General features: G+C 47.2%; 1 protein-coding gene across 4 annotated transcripts in view; it reads left to right on the top strand.

Annotated features, from left to right (window-relative positions):
* The window catches only part of A4GALT (alpha 1,4-galactosyltransferase (P1PK blood group)), a 50,372-nt gene that overhangs the window by 6,083 nt on the left and 22,310 nt on the right, over nt 1-21,979 (top strand). Inside the window, exon 1 of one of the 4 annotated variants that reach the window (XM_028728760.2) lies at nt 1,067-1,362. The exons of 2 other annotated variants lie outside the window; for them this stretch is intronic. The gene's annotated coding sequence lies outside the window, so the exon portion shown is untranslated. Of the gene's footprint in view, nt 1-1,066; nt 1,367-21,979 lie in introns of those variants that run through there. One more of the 4 variants, XM_028728759.2, reaches the window with a different exon arrangement.

Raw genomic sequence — 21,979 nt, 5'->3', positions numbered from 1 at the left:
CTGTACAGTATATTACTACAAGTTGAAAATGTAAAATCCCATAGTTACTTGAATCTGTCTCTGGCACTAGTTGAAACTTGTAAGCTCCTTGTAAGATGAAACAGAAATAAAGAAATCCTACAATGCTATGTCCATGGAAAATGTAGTATTCGTATTAATAAAGCTGGAGATTGACAAGGCTTTAGCTGAACTGAGTAGTATTACACTGTGGGAGGCAGTGGAAGACAGGCGTGCCTGGCGTGCTCTGGTCCAGGGTGTCACGAAGAGGCGGACACGACTAAAGGACTAAACAACAACAACACACATAGTGGCTGGAGGCAGCACCTTCCTTTGTATAAAAGTCTCATCATAATAGGCAGAAGAAAGATCTGAATGGCAGGTGCTGTTTACAACTTAATGTTCATAATTTGGGCAGTATTGTTGAGTGTGTGCTTCTTTTTTTGCTTCCTCCCCATCGTGAGAGTTAAGGTCTAAATATGGTTGATGTCAGCTGGACTTAGTTTATTAAATAAATATTTCTCCCCAGGGGAAAAAAATCAAACTATTAATAGCTGTCCTAAGAATGTCGTATTTTCCTATGCTCAACGGCAAAGGCACAGCATAAGAAAACATTTTGATTTCGTCTTAAAGCAAAAATTCTTCTCTCTGTACTCGCTGGTGTCTGCTGTGTTGAGATTAAGGAATTATGTTAAAACCAAGAGATCTGACTGTAGGATAGTTGGACTGTGTACCTTGCCAGCATGGGTCCTGGCCAGAGTTGCTCAGCAAGTGACCAAAGCGCTGCCTTTAGGGGTGTCAAGGAAGCAGCCCACAAACTGAGAAAGGTGGGAGAGAACGGATGCAGAGAGGGCTGGCAGATGCTGGCAAAGCCTAGTAGAGAATTGGGAGGGAAGGTGGAGGATGGCACAGTTTCTCAGCATAGGAAATACTTCCCGACAAGAGGAACTGTTGTAGGTCAAACCACGCAGGAGGAAGGGGAAACGGACGGCTCCCCCAAAGTCCGCTCCCCTTTTTCGGTGGGCCAGGCGTCCGGGACCCTGCAGTGATCCGGCGCGGGGAGTTGGCGACCCCCTCCTGCCTCCTGGCAGGAGGTTAATCTGCGCCGGTAGGGGGCGTGACCGTGGGAAATTTAACTTTGGCGCGGCCGCAGGGCGACGCTGGATCCTTGCCCTTCATCGCTGGATCCTGCGCGGTGATCTTCTCTTGCAACCTTTGGATTGAGCCTTTTGGCTTTGCGTCGGATCCAGCAGCCCGGAGTTCCTTGCCTGCGCAGCCTCTCCCCTCCGTCTCCCGCTTGGAGCATCCACGCGCGTCGAGTCCAGCCTACAATCCAGGCAGGAGCGCGCAGCTGAAGTTCCTGCGGTGGGTGAGTGACCCTCAGTGACCCGTGAACTTGGCGCGGGCTGGCGAGGTGTCCTTGTGCCGGCCGGGTTGGGTCCTGGGCTTGAAAAGGACGACTTCAGAGGCGCCTTCTTCGTGCGCCAGGGCGGCTCCCCGGCCCCTTCCTCCGCGCGTCCTCCGTCCCACCCCTGCCCTGGGGTCGCGTTTCTTTTGCTGCTTGGCGGTGCCTCTCTGCATTGGTTCCAGTTACAGATAGGTAGCCGTGTTGGTCTGCCATAGTCAAAAAAAATTCCTTCCAGTAGCACCTTAAAGACCAACTAAGTTGGTTCTTGGTATGAGCTTTCGTGTGCATGTGTATCTGAAGAAGTGTGCATGCACACGAAAGCTCATACCAAGAACTAACTTAGTTGGTCTTTAAGGTGCTACTGGAAGGAATTTTTTTTGTCTCTGCATTGGGTCCGGGAGAACCTGCGATGCTCGGCGCGCGCGAGTGCGCTTCCTGTTTTGCGCCTCCTTCTTCCTCGCATCGCTTCTCCTCGCGCCGGCTTGCTGCACCTGTGTGCCTGAGCTTAAGGTCCCGGTTTTCTCTCTGCCAGCCGACTGCCTTGTGGTTGTGCGTGTGCGCTTCAGAAGGTCCGGGCAACTTGCTCATCTTGGCCCTTGCCTCCTCCGTGCCGAGTGTTTGAAGGCAGTTTGCCCCCCGCCGCACCTCTTTTTGCGCGCGCGTGTGTGAAGAGTTTAGAGTGCCATTTCGCTCCACGTTTGTTTGCGCTTTGGGCGAGGCTTGATCCCGGGTCGTGGGCTCGGTTCATTCTTCCTCGATCTCCTTCCTCTCCACCATTCTGTTGAACCACTTGGTGGGAGCTAGAGCCCCCCCGGATCCCCCACGTGCCAGATCCCCTGGCCTTCTGGCACATCAACACCCCCTTTCCGCCCCTCCCAGAGTCTTGGCTTGGCTGGCGAGCGCTGATTTTATTGGGGGCCAAGGGAGTTTAACTTGTGGCTTAGCTAGGTAGTTAGCAGACAGAGAAGCAGATAACTCATATTTTAATACGCTACATAAATAGTTAAAGGCCGTGCGGAGGAGCGAGGGATCCAACCAATTCATTGTACTGATAGTGGTGGAAAGGTGCTGAGCGCTATTTGTGTCTGGCTGCTGTTGTGGCGACCTTGCGATTCCTTGTGTTTGGTGTCGGCATATAGGGGGGGGGGTCAGTTTTTGGTAGAGGAATTGCTTAGAACTGATTCACTTTAGAGCTAGCCCCCCCCCCCAGCTATTTAGTCAGGCAAAGAGACAATTACACAGGTGTCATGTTGAGGTTTATTTCACTGATAAATCAGAGGATCTTGAGGCTGAACTGTCTGTGTTTTTTTGTATAGAGGTTGTTCCCAGTTAGTGTAGTCAATACTGAACTATTTTCATCTGGTGGTTGCTTCCAGTCGGTTTGGTGGCTGCTGCCAGTTAGTGTGTAGGCAAAAGGGAACTGCACTCATTTGGACTGTGTACATTGCCAGTATTGGTACTGGCCAGACTTATTCAGCCAGGCAAACAACCTGTTGTCTTTAGGGGTGTCAAGGAAGCAGCCCACAATCTGAGAAAGGTGGCCCAGAATGGCTGCAGAGAGGGTTGGTAAAAAGGTAAAGGTACCCCTGCCTGTACAGGCCAGTCTTGCCAGACTCTAGGGTTGTGCGCCCATCTCACTCAAGAGGCCGGGGGCCAGCGCTGTCCGGAGACACTTCCGGGTCACGTGGCCAGCGTGACATCGCTGCTCTGGCGAGCCAGAGCCGCACATGGAAACGCCGTTTACCTTCCCGCTAGTAAGCGGTCCCTATTTATCTACTTGGGGATTCGAACCACCGACCTTTCGATCGGCAAGCCCTAGGCGCTGAGGCTTTTACCTACAGCGCCACCCGCGTCCCAAGCAGAGAGGGTTGGTATACACTGGCAAAGCCTATAATTGGCAGGGAAGGTGGGGATGGCACAGTTTCTCAGCGTAGGAAATACGTCCTGACAAGGGGAACTGTTGTGGGTCAAACCATGCAGGAGAGAGGGGAAACGGACGGCTTCCCCAAACTGCAACTGCTTCACTTGCCCCTTCCGTCCCTACATCCCCCTATTTTGCTGGCAACTAACAAAACAACAATAATCCGGGACTTGATCCTGGAAGAAGGAGACCTGATTATAAGAGACAAATTTGGATGAGTCAGAGAGTCCAGCTCTGGTCCAGCTGGTTTCTCTGTGCAGCGTTCATGCCAGAGGTGGCCTGCCCTATTTCCCTGCCTGTGATGAAACAGGAAGGGGCCCTGCCAAAGCCTTGCTTACTAGGGTTGTGTGGCAGAAACAGCTTCCAGGTTCTGGCTAAATCTTGTGGGGCTCTCACAGGACCTCTTCAGAAGCTAGAAGCCACCATTGCTTCCCCCACTTCTGTGGTGGCAGTGGTGGCCCCCATGGCAGCCCCCCTTGGATTCCGTTGCCTGAGTCCACCTCATGGATGGTCCAGCTCCGAACAAGGCATGACTGAAGTGCAGCTGGGAGAGGAGGAGAAATTTTGTTTTTACAGAAGCTAGGAAGAGAAATGGGCTTTCTGTCACAGTCAACATTTACTGAGTGTCTGATCATAAGGTTGTGGTCCACAGATATCCTACTGCCCTGCTGACTGCTTGACCAAGGTAGTCTGGGGGTTGGGATCTCCTCAGTTTGGAGGTGACTTCCGTGTCAATGCTGAGGTCTCTCCAATCAACAGCTGGAAGGTGTGGTAAATACAGTGAGGGGGAAAAGTATTTGATCCCCTGCTAAATTTGCCCGTTTGCCCTGTGACGAAGAAATGACCAGTCCGTAATTTTAATGGTAGGTTTATTGTAGCTGTGAGAGACAGAATAACAACAGGAGCCCCCCCCAGCTTTTCAGACTTTTTAATCTATAGAGAATGCAAGTAATATAATTTATAAAATTATGAATGGCATGGAGAAAGCAGATAAAGAAATGTTTTTCTCCCTCTCATAATAAAACTTGTGGATATCCCAAGAAATAAAGTAATTCTTCAAGCAGTGCAGTGATGGCCAACGTGGATGGCTTTCGAACAGGATAGGAAAAATTAATGGAAGAGAGAACTATGGATGGGGGTAGAAATGCTTCCAAACACCATTTGCTGTAGACCCCAGGAGGAGAGCGTGCTTGTGTGCTCGGATCCTGCTCAAAGGATTCCCACAGAAAGCTGGTTGTCCCCTGCGAGAACAGCATGCTGCATTGATGCTCCACTGGCCTGATCTAGCAGGTTCTTCTTATCTTCCTGTGTTAACTGAGGCAGCTCACATGATCTCCCCCATGGCAACACGTTGTACATGAAGATAACAGTGCCTGCATGCACACTGCTACTGATCTTAGGGTGACATGGATGTCAGTGTCTATACCCAGAGGGTGGTGGCATCCACAGTGGCATCTGATACGCCATGCATAACGGTCTGGCTTCCGATACGAGACTTTTCAGAAGTGTGAGAATCTTTCTCCTTTTCCCCCCTCTCTAGCCAAGCAAAGAGCCTTTCTTCACTGATGTTCTGTTTAAGAGGAAAACGTTGGTGGAGTGAGTCACAGGTGCAGGGAAGCCTAGTGGGGAGGAAGACGTTTGTGGCCAACGGTTTCACTGCGTCTTCTGTTAGATCAACTTCCGTAGTAGAAACTCTTGGCCTGGTTTTACTTCCAGACTTGCTGGCACCCAGTCACTCAAGTTCACCAGCAGAGAGAAGGATAAATAAAGATGACAGCAAAGGGAATTATTGTCTGTATCTCACATTCAGTTAAAATCTTTATTTCAGCATTCGCTTGTTCAATTTAAATGCATTTCTATTAGAGGGTTAGAAAATGTAAGTCGCCAAGGCTTTCCCCAAAACACCTGAAGTATTATGATTCTGCCTCTGGTGAACCATAAAGCAACACTAAAGGTTTTTCTTGGTGGGATGGTAGTTGTACTCTGATGCTGTTTTTCCACCAGGGAAAGCTGAAGAAGTGTGGAAATACTGAGCTCAGTCCCAGACAATTTTTCTTAGTGTGGGGTGGGGTTTGAGCCTTGGCCTTGTGTCGCTTGCCAAGGATTGGCTGACTGAGGTTTTAATCATGACTGAAAACTAGACTCGTTTCATACAGAGATGTCTCATTTGGTCAAAGTGACACATGCCTTAGCTACATCCTGTTTGGATTACCGTAATGTGCTCTGCGTGGGGCTGCCAGAAACTTCAGCTAGCTCAAAGAGCTGTGGCCAGATTGTTGACTGGGGCTGGTTATAGGGAGCAGACGACTCCCTTGTTACAACAGCTTCACTAGCCTATTGGTCTGTTTCCAGGCACAATTCAAAGTGCTGATTATGACCTATAAAGCCCTAAATGGCTTAGGTCCAAGCTATCTGAAAGACTCTATTCCCTCATATTCCTTCCTGCCTTCTGAGATCTTTGATGATGATGATGATGATGATGATGATAATAATAATAATAATTTATTATTTATACCCCGCCCATCTGGCTGAGTCTCCCCAGCCACTCTGGGCGGCTTCCAATCGAGTGTTAAAAACAATACAGCATTAAATATTAAAAACTTCCCTGAACAGGGCTGCCTTCATATGTCTTTTAAATAGAAGAGAGCTGCTTATTTCCTTCACATCTGAAGTGAGGGTGTTCCACTGGGCGGGTGCCACTACCGAGAAGGCCCTCTGCCTGGTTCCCTGTAGCTTTGCTTCTCGCACTGAGGGAACTGCCAGAAACTCTTCAGGGTTTTGTTTGCACCATTTTGTTACATTTAGATGAATTCACACGTGGATGTTTTTAAAGACCACCTTTTGACAGTAGAAGGCACTCGTTAAGTAATTAAAGCAGGACTGCAATAAGTTAGATTTTAAAATGTAGTTGGCTAAAACTGTGCTCCCAATTAGTCAGGCAGCCAGCTTAATTTTTGTATAATTATTTTACTGCACATTATCATATCCTTTTTAGCCCACCAGAGGTCAGAAATAGGGAGGATTTGTGCAGAAGAAGAGCACTTTTTTTGTTTTTTGTTTCTTAAGTCTTCACTGGAAGAAGTCTTTTACATGTGAGCCTTCCGTATGTGTTGAGTATAAAGCTGCTGACAGGTGGAAGAACTTGAGTGGAAACAGGCTATAATTTTGTGCTTTCAGAAGGCACCAGAGCCCCATGCAAAGAATGCATGATGAAGCAGGGCTATCCCTCCATCAGTAAAATATGATTTATATTGACAGAGGCATCCTATAAAACTTATGCATTGTATACTGTGGACGTGTTGGGCTATTTTAGCAGCACGTACACAGCTTCAGTGCTGATGGATCTAAATATCAGCTTTGTACAAGGGATTGTAAATTATGTTCACTTGCTTGCAGTATGGAAAGTATCTGGGGAAATGTAATTTTATTCTGTGAGACTTTTATAACCTAATAAATCAGGGCTGCAAAGGTCAAGGGGAAGAATAATTTGAAGAGTGCAGCCTAACTGTTCCTATTTAGGAAGTGTAATGTAAGTCATCTTCACTTAAGAGAAAGTACAGTGGAAATAATATCACCCGTGAAATGCAATGTTAGCCTATTTTTTAGAATGTATAGTTTGTTTTTTGCAGGGCAACTGGCTGCACTGCCCTAGATCCGGCGTTGCAGCACACATTGCAGTAATGAAGTCTTGAGGTTACCAATGCACTTTGGTCTGACAATTCCTGTCCAGGAGTGATCATAGTTGGTGCACTTGGTGATGAGTCTGGGTGTCCTCGGGTCAAGGTGGATGATTCAGAGATACAGCTCTTACCTGAGCTACCCTCACTAATACTGCAAAAATAAGAATTGGTCTATCTCTGTGCTAGGGAGGTGGGATAGCTTGGAAACGGGACATTTTGGGGCTCACTGAAAGGGCATATTTTAAAAGTCGAACAGCCTATATTTCCACTCTTTACTTTGCTGCGTATTCTGTGACTTTAAATCTCTGCTTGGTTTCTCTCACCAAAGAGTACTTGTCCCAACCTTGGATCTTAGCTTGTGGGATTCCAACACCCTCTGAACTGGGTAGCTGGGTTAGTCTGCTGCAGCAAAGTCAACAGAAAAACTTGCGGCAGCTTGAAGACTAACCATTGTATTTTGGCAAAAGCTTCCACGCACCATTTCATCATATGCAAAGATAGTCTCGCCCCCTGCACAACGCCTTGTATTGAGAGTATGCCGGTTCATGCCCATTCAGGATTTTATTGTTCTGATACAGCTTTCCAAATGTTCCAAGTTCTGTGCAAAATGAACAGACAAAGGCCACATTCCGAGGCAGATTGAGGAACTTTATGTCAAAGAAGGAAGTTTCTACAAAGCCTGACTTTCCTTAGCGTTAACTGTAAACACCGCTTTAGAAATGCTATCGACGAGAAGAAGGGGGCAGAGAGGAGGGAGGAAGGTTGGGGTGGTAATACTTAGTGTATGTGTGGGGCATCACTTGGGTAGGTTCTCTTTCGAGAGACAATACGCATAATTTTGTAAAATGCTCTCAAGGTAAAGCAGTGAGTTTTCAAACTATTTACATGAAGCTGCTGGGTGCGGTCATTAGGGAGCAAAGTATCACCAGGATGCTGATATCACACAGCTCTGGTTCTCTATAATATCTGAATCAGGAGAGGCTGAATCGGGAGAAACAGGTGGCCAGATGCAGTGGTAGACCGGGAAGACAAAGGTTCCCATGTTTGGGAAACTGGCAAGTGTATAACTTGGGGGGATTCCTGGATACCTATTTGTCACTCGAGGCTCAGGTGTTCTCTGAGGCTAGGAGTGCCTTTGACCAGCTTTGTCTAGTTCACCAACTATGGTTGTTGCTGGACAGGAATGGCCTGACCACTGCAGTCCATGCATTGGCAACCTTGAGGCTAGGTAAAGGTAAAGGGACCTCTGACCATTAGGTCCAGTCGTGGACGACTCTGGGGTTGCGGCGCTCATCTCGCTTTACTGGCCGAGGGAGCTGGTGTATAGTTTCTGGGTCATGTGGCCAGCATGACTAGGCCACTTCTGGTGAACCAGAGCAGCTCATGGAAACGCCATTTATCTTCCCGCTGGAGCGGTACCTATTTATCTACTTGCACTTGACGTGCTTTCGAATTGCTAGGTTGGCAGGAGCTGGGACCAAGCAATGGGAGCTCACCCCGTTGCGGGGATTCAAACCACCGACCTTCTGATCGGCAAGTCCTAGGCTCTGTGGTTTAACCCACAGCGCCACCCGTGTCCTTAACCTTGAGGCTAGATTACTGTAAATGAGCTCTACGTGGAACTGTCCTTGGTCTGGTTCAGATGCTCCAGAATCCTCTGGCTAGATTGCTGATGGGAGCTTCTGGTCGAGAACATGTGGCACAAATGTTAAAACAGCTGTACTGGCTGCTCATCTGCTACCAAGCCGGGTCCAATGTCCTTGAATTGATTTCAAAGCCCTGAACAACCTGGGTCCAGGATACATCAAGGATTGCCTGATGTTCCAGCTCCATCCCTGACATCATCACTCCCCGAGCTGGGGAGGCTTGTTTGGCAAATCAAGCTTTTAGTTTCACCAGCCCAGGGACACCCTGCCGACAGAGATTCAACAGGCAACATCTGTGCCAGTTTTTAAATATTGCTGGAAACTTTTATGTTCTGACAGGCAATTAATGTGCAGGCAATTAAGAGGACAGCCCCCACATTGGTCTACTGTTGTTTGTTTTTAATTTCTTTTTGTTTTTAACTAGTTTTTAAACTTGGTTTTATGTTTTTATATTGTAAATCGATGTGATCTATAAATACTGTTATAATAAATAAATAAATAAATAAATAAATAAATAAATAAATAAAATACATCAATACAGTGGTACCTCGGTTTAAGAATAGTCCGGTTTAAGAACGATTTGGTTTACAAACTCCACAAAACCAGAAATAGTGTCTTGGATTGAGAACTTTACCTCGGTCTAAGAACGGAATCCAAATGGTGGAAGGGCACCAGTGGCAGGAGGCCTCATTAGGGAAAGCACGCCTCAGTTTAAGAATGGTTTCAGTTTAAGAATGGACTTCCAGAATGGATTAAGTTCGTAAACCGAGGTACCACTATATTACAAACAATAAAAGTTATTTAAATTTCTTAACAGAAATTCATATGTATTTTTCTATTAATATGCTTTTCATTGCTCTGCGGGCCATAACATATAAATAAACCAAAACTAAATAAAACAAACAAGCAAACAAATAAAACTACAATATAGTTAATATGTGCTAGAAGCTCAGAAACAAGTTTGCAAGTTGAGCTGTCTGAAACAATTGATTGGATAACTGATGAAGCTATTCTTGCCGAAGAGCAAGCAGGATTTAGACAAGCAGATCCACTATAGACCATTGCTTTGTACTAGCCCATTTTATAGAGAAGTATGTTAAGAAACCAGGTGGTGTGCTATACTTAGCTTTCATTGATCTGAAAGCTGCATTTGATTCAGTCTCTCAAGTAAGACTGTGGAATAAGTTGAACTCTTCAAGTATAGATAAAAGATTATTGTTCTTGATTAAATGTCCATATAAAAACACTGTGCTGAAAGTGACAGGTGACAGCAAAAACTGCAAGGCTTTTAGTGGGGGCAATTAGAATAAGATCTATTATTTGATTATAATCATGTGTCATGAATGTTTCCCTGGGGAGAGCATCCATCCATTCATCCATTCATTATTAAATTTCTATACCACCCTTCACCCAAAGATCACAGGGCGGTTCACAACGTAACAATATAAAATGAGAATACAAAAAACAAACAAAGCAACAACCCGACAAACATATTGTTTTTGCTTTATTTATGCTTACGCACCAACAAGATACACAAAAAGAAATAGACATAATCCACAAAGGGCCTAATTTCCCCCCATTGTTTTTGGTTTCTTCCTCGCATGGTAAGGGTGAGACAGCAGTCAGCCTTTTGTCCCCAGCATTTTCACTTTTCTTCAATCTTTTCTCCCTCCTTCCCCGATGTGCTGGTCCTGTGGGTTACCCAAGAGGCGAGGTCCAAGTCCAGTCCATGGTCAAAGGTGCAACGTGTAGGCAGTCTGTAGTAGCTGAAGCTGGGTGCAGGGCAGGGAGTCAGGTGAAGTCAGGAACAGGCTTGCAAGCAGGGAGCCAGGGCGGGTCAGGAACTATGGCAGAAAAGCAGGAGAGGGTTCAGGCAGGAACCAACAATGTTGCTCCCACAACTTGGGACTGGGGCTGGCCGGCTTTTATTTGCCCCGAGGCATAGGGCGGCCCCAATCCTCTGGTGACTCGCCTCTCCTGGTCTGGAGGCGAGTACTCCTCCTGCGGGAACTTAGTTCCCTTCGCCTCTCTGTCCCGAGCGTCTGCTGCACAGGAGAGGCTGGAGGGTTACCTTGATCTCATTGTCCTCGTTCTTCCTTTACTCCTTTTTAATTCTTCCAAAGCGGAGCACCTTCCCTTGACTTGTCACGCCGGCAGCTCATTCGAGATCTTCTACAATTATGTCCTCCTCTTCAGGTGCTGGCCTAATACGGGCCCGGTTTCGGGCTTTTGCCTTCACAAGCTCTCGACAGTTCTTGAAGAGCTTTGTCCCAAGTGGTGCCAGAGGAGGCTGCTCCTTGGGCTGGAGCGGGGCCACTTTACTGCTCTTTTTGAGCGGCATTACGCTTCTCAGTCTCCTGAGCCACTCTGTGCCGCGAAGGACAAGTCCTCTGAACTTTCCTTCTTCCTGAAGGTCTGGAACTAATCGCATGGTTGATTCTGGCTCCGCCTTCCTCAAAATCAGAAGCAAATCCCAATCCTCTGATTTCTCTCTTAACGCACCTACACACCTCTCTCACTCTCTCCTCACGAACCCACAATGGACACCTGTAGTTGGTGGCTTTTAAGGGAGAAGCAGGAGATGTCACAAAGGAGGGCAGGCCATTGTTACCATGGCAACCCACCCACCGTGACTCTGGGCTCAACTTGCCCCCCCATGTTTCTTCAGAACTTTGAAGCACCTGCTGTTCCATCTGCAGATGAATCTTCTGTTTTGGAGTTCATGTTTCTATACTGGATCATTCTTCATTCAGCCCCATTTCCAAAGGGAGACAATCCCAACATCCCTTGAAATGCAGTAGAAGACTCCCAAGTCTAGGGGTGTCCATAGCACAGGATTAGACAATCTGCTTTGCATTATCATCCTCATCCTCATAGATAATCCTGGATGACATCTCCAGTTGGGGCAGAGAATGTCCCCTGTCTGAAACCCGGTTAGTTTAGACGATGCTGAGGTGGATGGGTCAATGTCTGACTCTGTCCAAGGCAGCTTCCTGTGAATATTCCTCTTAAGTCATTTACCATGAAGACAAGCAAGCTGACCTCTCCACAAGACCAACAATCCACTTCTCCATTTAGAAGTCCCTGTTTTATATACAATAATGCAAGTACAAAAATCTTGAATATGAGAGGAAGCAAAATTCTGGTCTCTGTAATGAAGCAATAGGCAAAGGGTCCTGAAGCAGAGCAAGTTGGGGGGGGGGCATCTGTCCAGGACTCTTCAACAGTGATTCCTTCATTGCAGGGGGTTGGGCTAGATGGCCTTTGGTGTGGCCCCCAGTTCCAGGATTCTGTAATTCTAGCTTTGTACTCTGTACTGGGTCCTCTTAGATTTATGCAGCATCACTTTTCTTTTTTCCCTTTCCTTTTTGAATTTGCATTTTATTTATTTCTTAACATTCTTATATTACATCGGTAAATGTTGTCCTATTACATTACAGGACTTGCTATCATATATTTTCCAACATGTATACAAAAATTATATACAAATTTTATATACCCAGAAAGAAAATGAAACAACAAAAAAAGAAAGAACAAAGATAAAACAAAAACTACCCCCCCAAATCATATACATACCAACACACTGTATGTTCCTGTCTATCCCGTTGTATATTCCATTTTTACAAGTGAATGTACTCTTATGATTGTATATTTTGTTACATTTTATCTAATACATTCCTATATCAATATGTGCTCTTAGTCTTATTTCTCAACTCAGTCTCACTCCAGTGTCAATCAAATGCTAGCATAGATAGCTAACCTTTACTGTATTTTTGAACATATGTTTTATATCTATCCCACTTTTCCATAAATTTTTGTTTTGAATTGCCTCTTGGGGTATTTGTTAACTGCGCCATTTCAGCAAATTCTTGTAGCTTGTCATGCCAGTCTGTTATTCTTGGGGCTTCTTGTTCCTTCCACCCCTTTGCCACCAGAGTCCGAGCTGCGGCTGTTGCATATGTGGTGTAGCCAGTGTGGTGTAGTGGTTGAGAGTGGTGGACTCATAATCTGGTGAACCGAGTTCGATTCCCCGCTCCTCCACATGCAGCTGCTGGGTGATCTTAGACCAGTCACACTTCTCTGAAGTCTCTCAGCCCCACTCACCTCACAGAGTGTTTGTTGTGGGGGAGGAAGGGAAAAGGAGATTGTTAGCTGCTTTGAGACTCCTTAGGGTAGTGATAAAGCGGGATATCAAATCCAAACTCTTCATATAAGAATACCTCCCTCAAGGCCTTCAGGATGTCCCTGCCAACAATGCTTAACAGAAATGCCTCTGATCTTTAAAAAAAAGTTAAACCATTTTTTTCAACTCCTTGTAAATTAAGCCCCAGAACACTTTGATCTTCCTACATGTCCACCACATATGATACATGTCGCCATTACTCGCATTATACCTCCAACAAGTACCGTATCTTTCGCTCTATAGCACGCACCCGACCATAACACGCACGTAGTTTTTAGAGGAGGAAAACAAGAAAAAAATATTCTAAACGAAACAGTGGATGTATGATTTTTGTGATTCATGCTGTGGCCACAGACATGTGATCTGACAGTGAATTTGGAGTAGCCCAATGCAAAAATCCTGAGGATCCACGTGGATCCATGCTTTGTAACCACGTTTTGCACCACTGCGGCCCCAGGCAACAGTGGGTGCGTGATTTTTTTGGTGCAAGATGTAGCCATGGACATGCTATGTGATCTGATGGTGAATTTGGGGTGACCCAGTGCAAAAATCCTGAGCATCCATGTGGATCCGTGCTTTGTAACCACGTTTTAAGTGGGGAGGGAAGGAAAAGCACTCAAGGGACAAGGAGCACGCGTGGGGTGTGTGGAGAAGGATGCTGCTAATAATGCAGGAGAGGGGTTTAAGGGGAGAAGGAACACGCGTGGGGTGTGTGGAGAAGGATGCTGCTAATAATGCAGAAGAGGGGTATAAGGGGAGAAGGCTCCTCTCCTCTCCCACTTTGCTCCTTTAAAGCAAGCAGGCTCTGCTTTTCTCCCTCCTCCCCGCTCACCCCCTGCTTAGTGAGCTGAAAAACTTTGCTGCTATGTAGCGAGCTGAGTGGGGAGGAGAGAGGGACAGAGAGCCTGCTCGCTTTAAAGGAACCAACCAGACAGGCGCCGCTTACACTCCTCTCCTCTCCCGCTTTGCTCCTTTAAAGAAGCAGGCTCTCTGTCCCTCTCTCCTCCCCACTCAGCGGCTCTTCTCCCGCTTTGCTGTTTCAAAGCGAGCCACGGAGGAGGGAAGGAAGGGGAACCATGGATCCTCTGCTCACGAGTGCAGCAGATCGCCCCCCGCCACCCGTAGGCATTCCCTCCATAACACGCACAGACATTTCCCCTTGCTTTCTAGGAGGAAAAAAGTGAGTGTTATGGTGCAAAAAATACGGTATTCGCTAAATTTTTATACATCTTCGATAGTCTTGAGGGGGTGAGGTATCATCTGTGCTGCATCTTTAACATATTAAAAAGGCCATGAAATGTTAATCAGCCAAACATTTTTGCCCATCACCTCAAGATATGAAACAAAGGCGCCCAGGTAAGACTTCCTGAGGAGATCATTCTACAAGTGGGGAGCCACTGTGGAAAAGGCCAGTTCTCTTGTTGCCACCCTCTGGACCTGTCATGTAGGAGGCACACCAAGAAGGGCCTTAGATGATAATTGCAGGGTCCAGGTCAGTTCTTATTGGGAGAGGTGGTCCATTTCACGAAGCAGCATCTATTGTTTTGTGACTGACCCTGGAGCTCCTCATAATCAGCACACACCCTGTCAAATCCTGTCAAACTCTGCCCTGCCCATGATTCTCTTCCACTTGCCTATCCTGACTCCAACCCCTCCTTGCCAACCCCTGATTTTAACTTCATCTCCTCAGACAAGGGATCTCGACCTTTCCCCTGAGGATCCTTATACATTGTTACAAGTGGGGAGGAGAGAACTCTTTGACATATGCCACCCAAAAAACTTTCAATAAATTACGGTATTTCAAGTTGGGTATAGATTGATGTAAACCCCCAAAATGTATTTTCTATAGTTAAGTTTTTACCTTCAGTACGTTTTGTTTTGTTTTATTTTATTGCTATGGCTAGTGGCTGATGGGGACGCGGGTGGCGCTGTGGGTTAAAGCCTCAGCGCCTAGGACTTGCCGATCGAAAGGTCGGCGTTTCAAATCCCTGCGGCGGGGTGCGCTCCTGTCGCTCGGTCCCAGCGCCTGCCAACCTAGCAGTTCGAAAGCACCCCCGGGTGCAAGTAGATAAATAGGGACCGCTTACTAGCGGGAAGGTAAACGGCGTTCCGTGTGCTGCGCTGGCTCGCCAGATGCAGCTTGTCACGCTGGCCACGTGACCCGGAAGTGTCTGTGGACAGCGCTGGCCCCCGGCCTCTTGAGTGAGATGGGCGCACAACCCTAGAGTCTGTCAAGACTGGCCCGTATGGGCAGGGGTACCTTTACCTTTACCTTTAGTGGCTGATGCAAATAAAGAGTCTTCTGATTCTTTGCAAGTTGAGCTGTCTGAAACAATTGCTTTTTGACTCTCAAAAGTCTTTCAAGGTCTGTTTAGAGTTTTGGGAGTACAGAATGACTTGAAGTTTTTCCATACCTCGGTTCCAAAATAAGAAAAATGAAGAACAAATGTCCTACGTTGTTCAGCTACAGGCTGACCTTTGCTACATTCATATGAATTTGACAGGCAACTAATTAAGCATGTAAGGTCATAATAAATGGGTTTTTCCCCCAGTCAGAACTCACCAGAACTCAGTTCTGGCACCTCTCAGGCGGGCGCCATTGCCATTGTAAGAGAACAAGTGAGGTGTTCATGGTGAATCCCAACATCTCTTTTTCCAGAAAAATAGCATTGACTATGGCTTCCATTTTTCTGTATGTATGGTCTACAGGATTTGTTTGTCTACTACTGGCCCTTGGCATAGGATTAACAACAAGCCAAAACAAATGGACATGTGAGGTGAGTCAGGATGGGGGAGCTTTCCAAACTGTGTGTCGGCTGCAATGTGTAGGCGTGTTGCCCAAATAATAATAATAATTTATTATATCTACCCCACCCATCTGGCTGGGTTTCTCCAGCCACTCTGGGTGGCGTCCAACAAAATATTAAAATACAATAGTCCTTCAGATATTAAAAGCTTCCCTAAACAGGGCTGCCTTCAGATGTCTTCTAAAAGTCTGGTAGAAGAAGAAGAAGAAGAGTTTGGATTTGATATCCCGCCTTTCACTCCCCTTCAGGAGTCTCAAAGCGGCTAACAATCTCCTTTCCCTTCCTCCCCCACAGCAAACACTCTGTGAGGTGAGTGGGGCTGAGAGACTTCAAAGAAGTGTGACTGGCCCAAGGTCACCCAGCAGCTGCATGTGGAGGAGCGGAGACGCAAACCCGGTTCCCCAGATTACGAGACTACCGCTCTTAACCACTACACCACACTGGCTCTCTGGTAGTTGTTGTTCTCTTTGACATCTGATGGGAGGGCATTCCACAGGGCGGGCGCCACCACTGAGAAGGCCCTCTGCCTGGTTCCCTATAACTTGGCTTCTCGCAGTGAGGGAACCACTAGAAGGCCCTTGGAGCTGGACCTCAGTGTCCGGGCTGAATGATGGGAGTGGAGATGCTCCTTCAGATATACTGGGCTGAGACCGTTTAGGCTTTAAAGGTCAGCACCAACACTTTGAATTGTGCTCCCCGCGCTCCTCCCAGGGCTGGAAAGAGGTTAGTTTAACCTCTGGTTTATGGCACAGCCTCCCCACAGAGTGTCCAGAAACCTAGCAGTTCGAAAGCACATCAAAGTGCAAGTAGATAAATAGGTACCGCTCCGGCGGGAAGGTAAATGGCGTTTCCGTGTGCTGCTCTGGTTTGCTGGCCACATGACCCGGAAGCTGTACACCAGCTCCCTCGGCCAATAAAGCGAGATGAGCGCCACAACCCCAGAGTCGGTCACAACTGGACCTAATGGTCAGGGGTCCCCTTTACCCTTCCCCCCCCACAGAGTCTTGTCTAGTACCGTATGTTCCGGAGTACAAGACAACTTTTTATCCCTGGAAAATCACCCCAAAAGTCGGGGGTCATCTTATACGCCGGGTATACGCGTTGGGAAGGAGGAGAGGGAGCCAGTGAGCAGAGGCACCCCTTCTGTTGTCGCTCCTCCTCTCTCCCCACAGAAAGGGATGAGGAAAGTCCTTCCAAGCATGGTGCTCACCTGCCCACACACCTGCCAAACGCCTTGCCTCGGGCTGCTGCGATGGCAGAGGCAGTGGAGGGGGGCGCACTCTGCCCCTGGCGGCGCTCAAACTCTAAAACTCTAAAATTGAACAGCAAAAGTTGGGGACGTCTTATACACCCAGTCGCCTAATACGGTACTTGCTTCGTACCATGCTGTGTGACTTAAGATCTTTGCACCATGCTAAGTTCTTTTCATTTTCCCCAGGTCTTTTACATCCATTTCAGCCTGTTAAATCTGCTTCAATCCACTTTTCATTCTTGGCTTTTCAAGTTTTATTCTCCAGTTATTACTTGCCATAGTTATTGCATTTTTACCTGTTTGATTTCATGTTGCAAGCTGTGTTATCTTGTTATCAGGTAGCAGGAAGCCTATCAGTGCTGTAAATGAACACTGATAATAGGACAAAGACCATGGAGGTGGATTTTAAACTCAATATACCGGGTTGAGGTCTACCAATATCCACTACACTGTGCTGATTGTCCAGCAGGGAGACTGAGAAGTCTCCAGTCAGGTGTATGAATCAAAAGGTTGCAAAACCACAAAAAGAATGGTGAAATGAATGTAACAACTGATATCACTGTCATTGCAAAAAATGGAGGGTGGGGGTGACCACAGGAAAGAAGGAGGTCATTGGATAGATCCATGACAACTTATATCATATGATCTGCATGACACAATAAAGAAGCTAAATTAACCACCTGGTTTCTCACCAGCTGCAGCAAATAGTTACCTTGTAGGCAACCAATTTAATTCGAGTCACATAGCAAAACCCAGACTTTGTCAACATTTTTTTGTCACATCAGTCCAGTAAATCAGTGTTTCCCAACCGGTGTTCCGCGGCACACTAGTGTGCCGCGAGACGTTGCCTGGTGTGCCGTGGGAGGGAGGCGGGCGAGTCGGGCGGCGAGAGGCGGGGCGGCGGCGGCGAGGAGAGGCCGCCCAGCGCGGGGCTCTCGCCGTCTGGCTGCCTGCGTGGCGCTGACGTCACGGGGCTGTAACGTCGAAAGAAACCCGGGAATCCAGGCTGCGGACAGCCAAACTTCGCCTTTTCTCTATGGCCAGCTTTCATCCTATCATATGCTAATACGTCTACGGTTGAAGCTGCGGAAGGGCGGAAGTTCCTGCGGGGAAGAACCGTCCGGTGAGCCCCGCGATCTTGGGAAGCTGAGTTCCCCCCTCGAGAACCGCCCCTCTCCCGCCGCCCTTCTTCTTCTCCGCTGCCCGCGTATGGTCCCGCCGCGTAGCATCCTCTCGGCGCCCAGAGCCCGGGGGGCTTCCTGCTTGCCATGGCGAGCGGCAGCAGCCTGGCGGTGGCAGCTGGCCTCGCAAAAGCTCCCGCCGCTGGAGGCCCCTTTGCGCCTGTCGGCCGCCTGCTCCTGGGAGTGCCGGGCGGACCTGGCGGGAGTCCTGCGCCTCGTCCCGGAGGGGGAAACCGACCCCTGGGACCCCCGCTGAACGGGTGAGCAAGGCGCCCGAGACTGGGGGGGGGGATACACACGCCCCAGGTCGCGGGCCTTCCTGTTCTCTGGAAGGAGCCCCGGGAGCCGTGGGAAGGAGGCGAGGGGCAGCCGAGACGGGGCCTCGAGGGGCTTGGCGGGGGGCTGCCCCTCTTCCAGACACCCCCCAACCCCCCAGAATGACCGCCAAATGCTGAACAAGCATCAAACAACCACAGAGGCTTCCGCGTCGTGACTCAGCGGGCAGAGTGTAGGTGTGTTTTTGCACGAAAAGGATCCCAGGCACATCAGTTCCCGGCGTCGATCCCTGCCTTGGAAACCTTGGAGAGCTCCTGCCCTCCAAGTGCAGACCCGCCGCTGTCAACTTTTTCCACATTGAACCCAAACACATTGCACTTGGGGGACCAGCTTCTTAAATCTTTGGCCATATAGTTTGCACGGTTGCACTTGGCACTGCGACCCAATTTGGATCAATTGGAAGACCAGTGGGTGTAGCAGCAGCCTGGCAAGAATAGGCTCTTGTCCTCATTCCACTTTTTCAATCCACCCTTCCCCCTCTGGGGTAGCTTTACTTGCTCTAGAACAGTGGTTCCCAACCTTTTTTGGGGCCATGCCCCACCTAAACAACTCTAAAATCCTGCCCCCCCCATGACGTATAATTCTTATTATTCAAAAAGTGAATAAGTAAAAAGTGACCTTTCCCCATCTGGCATGGTGGTGTGCCTCGAGATTTTTTTCATGAAACAAGTGTGCCTTTGCCCAAAAAAGGTTGGGAAACACTGCAGTAAATAGTCCAGACACAGCGTGTTATTTAGAGCTCTCATTTAATGGGCAGTTGAAAATAAGTGGGACACACACACACACACACACACACACACACAGAGAGAGAGAGAGAGAGAGAGAGAGAGAGAGAGAGAGAGAGAGAGATTGAGATTTGCACACAATTATTGACTGATTCAGACTCCAGAATACCAGCTTCCAAGCAACTGCAGCCTGAAAATGTACCCTCTTTAAAGATTTTTATAATAAGGAAACATCTGTTCATGGGTGTAATTCCTTTTGAACACTGTTTCTAGGTGACCGTTTTTGAACATGGTGTTATTTTGAAAAACACACCACCTGAGGGCTGGATTCAAACTGGAAAAACTTCCAGCGACTGTATTCTAATCGCAGGTGGAGTTAGAGGCAAAAATGAGTGGGGATGATTGTCTAATGACCCCCCCCCCAATATTTTACCTACATATCAGGGGGAATTGTATGTAAAATGTACATAGAATCATAATACAGTGGTACTTCGGGTTAAGAACTTAATTCGTTTTGGAGGTCCGTTCTTAGCCTGAAACTGTTCTTAACCTGAAGCACCACTTTAGCTAATGTGGCCTCCTGCTGCTGCCACGGTGCCACCGCTGCACGATTTCTGTTCTCATCCTGAAGCAAAGTTCTTAACCCGAGGTACTATTTCTGGGTTAGCGGAGTCTGTAACCTGAAGCGCCTGTAACCTGAAGTGTCTGTAGCCCGAGGTACCACTGTATGTATGTAAGAGATGTAAAATCCATTGCTAAGAAATCACAGAAAATGGCAGGGTCGATTGAAATGACTCATAGGTGACATCAGATGATGTCACATGATTGGCAGTTGGGCAGAGCTTACTAGAAATGTCCTCATAGGCCATTTTGAGGGGTGTGGCAGCAGGCCTAAGTAGGTTCCTCACTACAGCTGCAAGGCTTGTTGACCCTGCAATTGTGTTCCCTATGTCATCTTACACACAGAAATGCTGGCTGTGTGTGTCAATACATTTCCTCATTTTCCCCTTGAAATATTAAAAATTGCTGGGGTGGATCTAGAATTTATGTCCCTGACTATATATGTTTTCATTGCATCAGATCCCCAAAATATTATTCTTCTTTACTAATTTATATACCACTTGTATACCAAAATGGCTTTCTTACATTAAAACTTTCCACAAGCCACTGACATTTCTGTGATTTTTTTGGGGGGGCACCACCGAGTGGTAGCAAGATTCTGGGGGGTTCCAGAATTCTCCTTTGGAGAATTGACGACATGGCGGAGACTGTTGTAGCTTTAAGAAATATGGCTTATTCAGCTGTTTACACCTTCAGTCCTCATGGCAGGAGTCCAGATCTTACAGCATGGTCATCTCAAGCAGGACTGTTTCCCCACAGCAGTGCAGCCCTGGAGTCCAAGACATCTCCAAGTCAGCCAGCCTTCAGCCAACCTGCCCAAGATGGACCTCTCCCCTTCTTCTCCCCAGCACACCTTGCCAAAGACTCCTTGTTCCTGCCAACTTGGCAACCTCTCTCTGCCCAGACCCAAGTTTCCTATCAGATGGGCCATCAACACCTTTTGTCATGTGAATGCCTTTATCCCAGGTGAAGCCCTGGCTTGGAAAGGAAGCTCAGCCTGTATTTATCCACTGACCTGCAATCTTCCCTTCAGTACTCCAAATAACTACCATTTATTAATTTCTAGGGTTTGGGGGAGTCACCCACCAGACTCACAACAATATAAAGCAAGGCATTTGTCTTACAGACTTTGGTTTCTGTCGGTGGGTTGAGATACTAAAACTGGGTTAAAAGCCAAACTAATGTGCGTCAAACCAGGGGCACAACCACATTTTTTTGCTTGTTTTAATTACATCCTTTTAAGGTGAATGGGAGAAGGTAAAAGTGGAAAGACTGAGGGGTAAGAGGGTGGAGAGAGCTAAAGGCAAAGGGTCAGCAAAGTGAGATACGGACATGTATTAAAACAGTAAAAACAGATCCATGTGACAGGTTGTGGTCATAGGTCGTGGCAGGCATGAACACTGTAGATGACTGATCGATCATGTTGTAATCTTTGTTTGGAAGCTGACTAGTTCTTCTTTTATTAGCTCCTGTGGTTCAGCTCAGTCTTCCTATTTATCTAATAGAAATTGACTATACACTTTAAAATTTGCACTTAGGATGCTGGAGTGTGGTCTGTTTTGCAACCATTTTAAAATATTGGGATTATTATGCTTTGCTTCCACAACTGATCAATATATATGTGAAATAATTTGGCTAAAATGGGAGCCCACCAGGATAAACTAGATTTGTGCTCTTCTTGGGGAAGCATATCTATACCTATACATGTCAAGATATATATTTTTTTCAGTTAGGGGAAACGACTGGCAATTTTTCCAAAACAAAAGGATATTTTAATAAAATGTTCTGCCTTGCTACGTATTAAAAATATCATTGAAATTCTGTACTCATGGGAAGGTTGGGTGGAAAATATTATCTCATGCATAGTATATGCAGCCCCACCCCACAAATCAAGTTATTTTTCTCGATGACAAGCCCAAATCAGCACATTTTGAAATAAAATTCTGTTGTCTTAAGGAGGTTCTTATAAATTCCACCCCACCCCTGCCGCAACCATTCTTGAAAAGCTTTTGAAGTTTTGCTGACTCTCAGTCATCTAACCAGGGGTCCTCAAACATTTGACCTCCCCGTCTCCCTTGAGAGAGCTGGAAAATACGGAGGCCCCCAGTCACAACATGGCTGTGCAGAGGCAGAGGCAAAATGGTAATTGAGGAAGGCAGAGTTTGGCACAGTCATTTTATATTGACATCCTATCCCTCTTGGGAAATTTCTTTGCCAAAGTG

This window comes from Podarcis muralis, chromosome 6 (genome assembly GCF_964188315.1).
Source record: "Podarcis muralis chromosome 6, rPodMur119.hap1.1, whole genome shotgun sequence".
Classification (NCBI taxonomy): domain Eukaryota; kingdom Metazoa; phylum Chordata; class Lepidosauria; order Squamata; family Lacertidae; genus Podarcis; species Podarcis muralis.
Note: the sequence above shows the minus strand (reverse complement) of the source record. Positions and strands in the feature narration are given on the sequence as shown.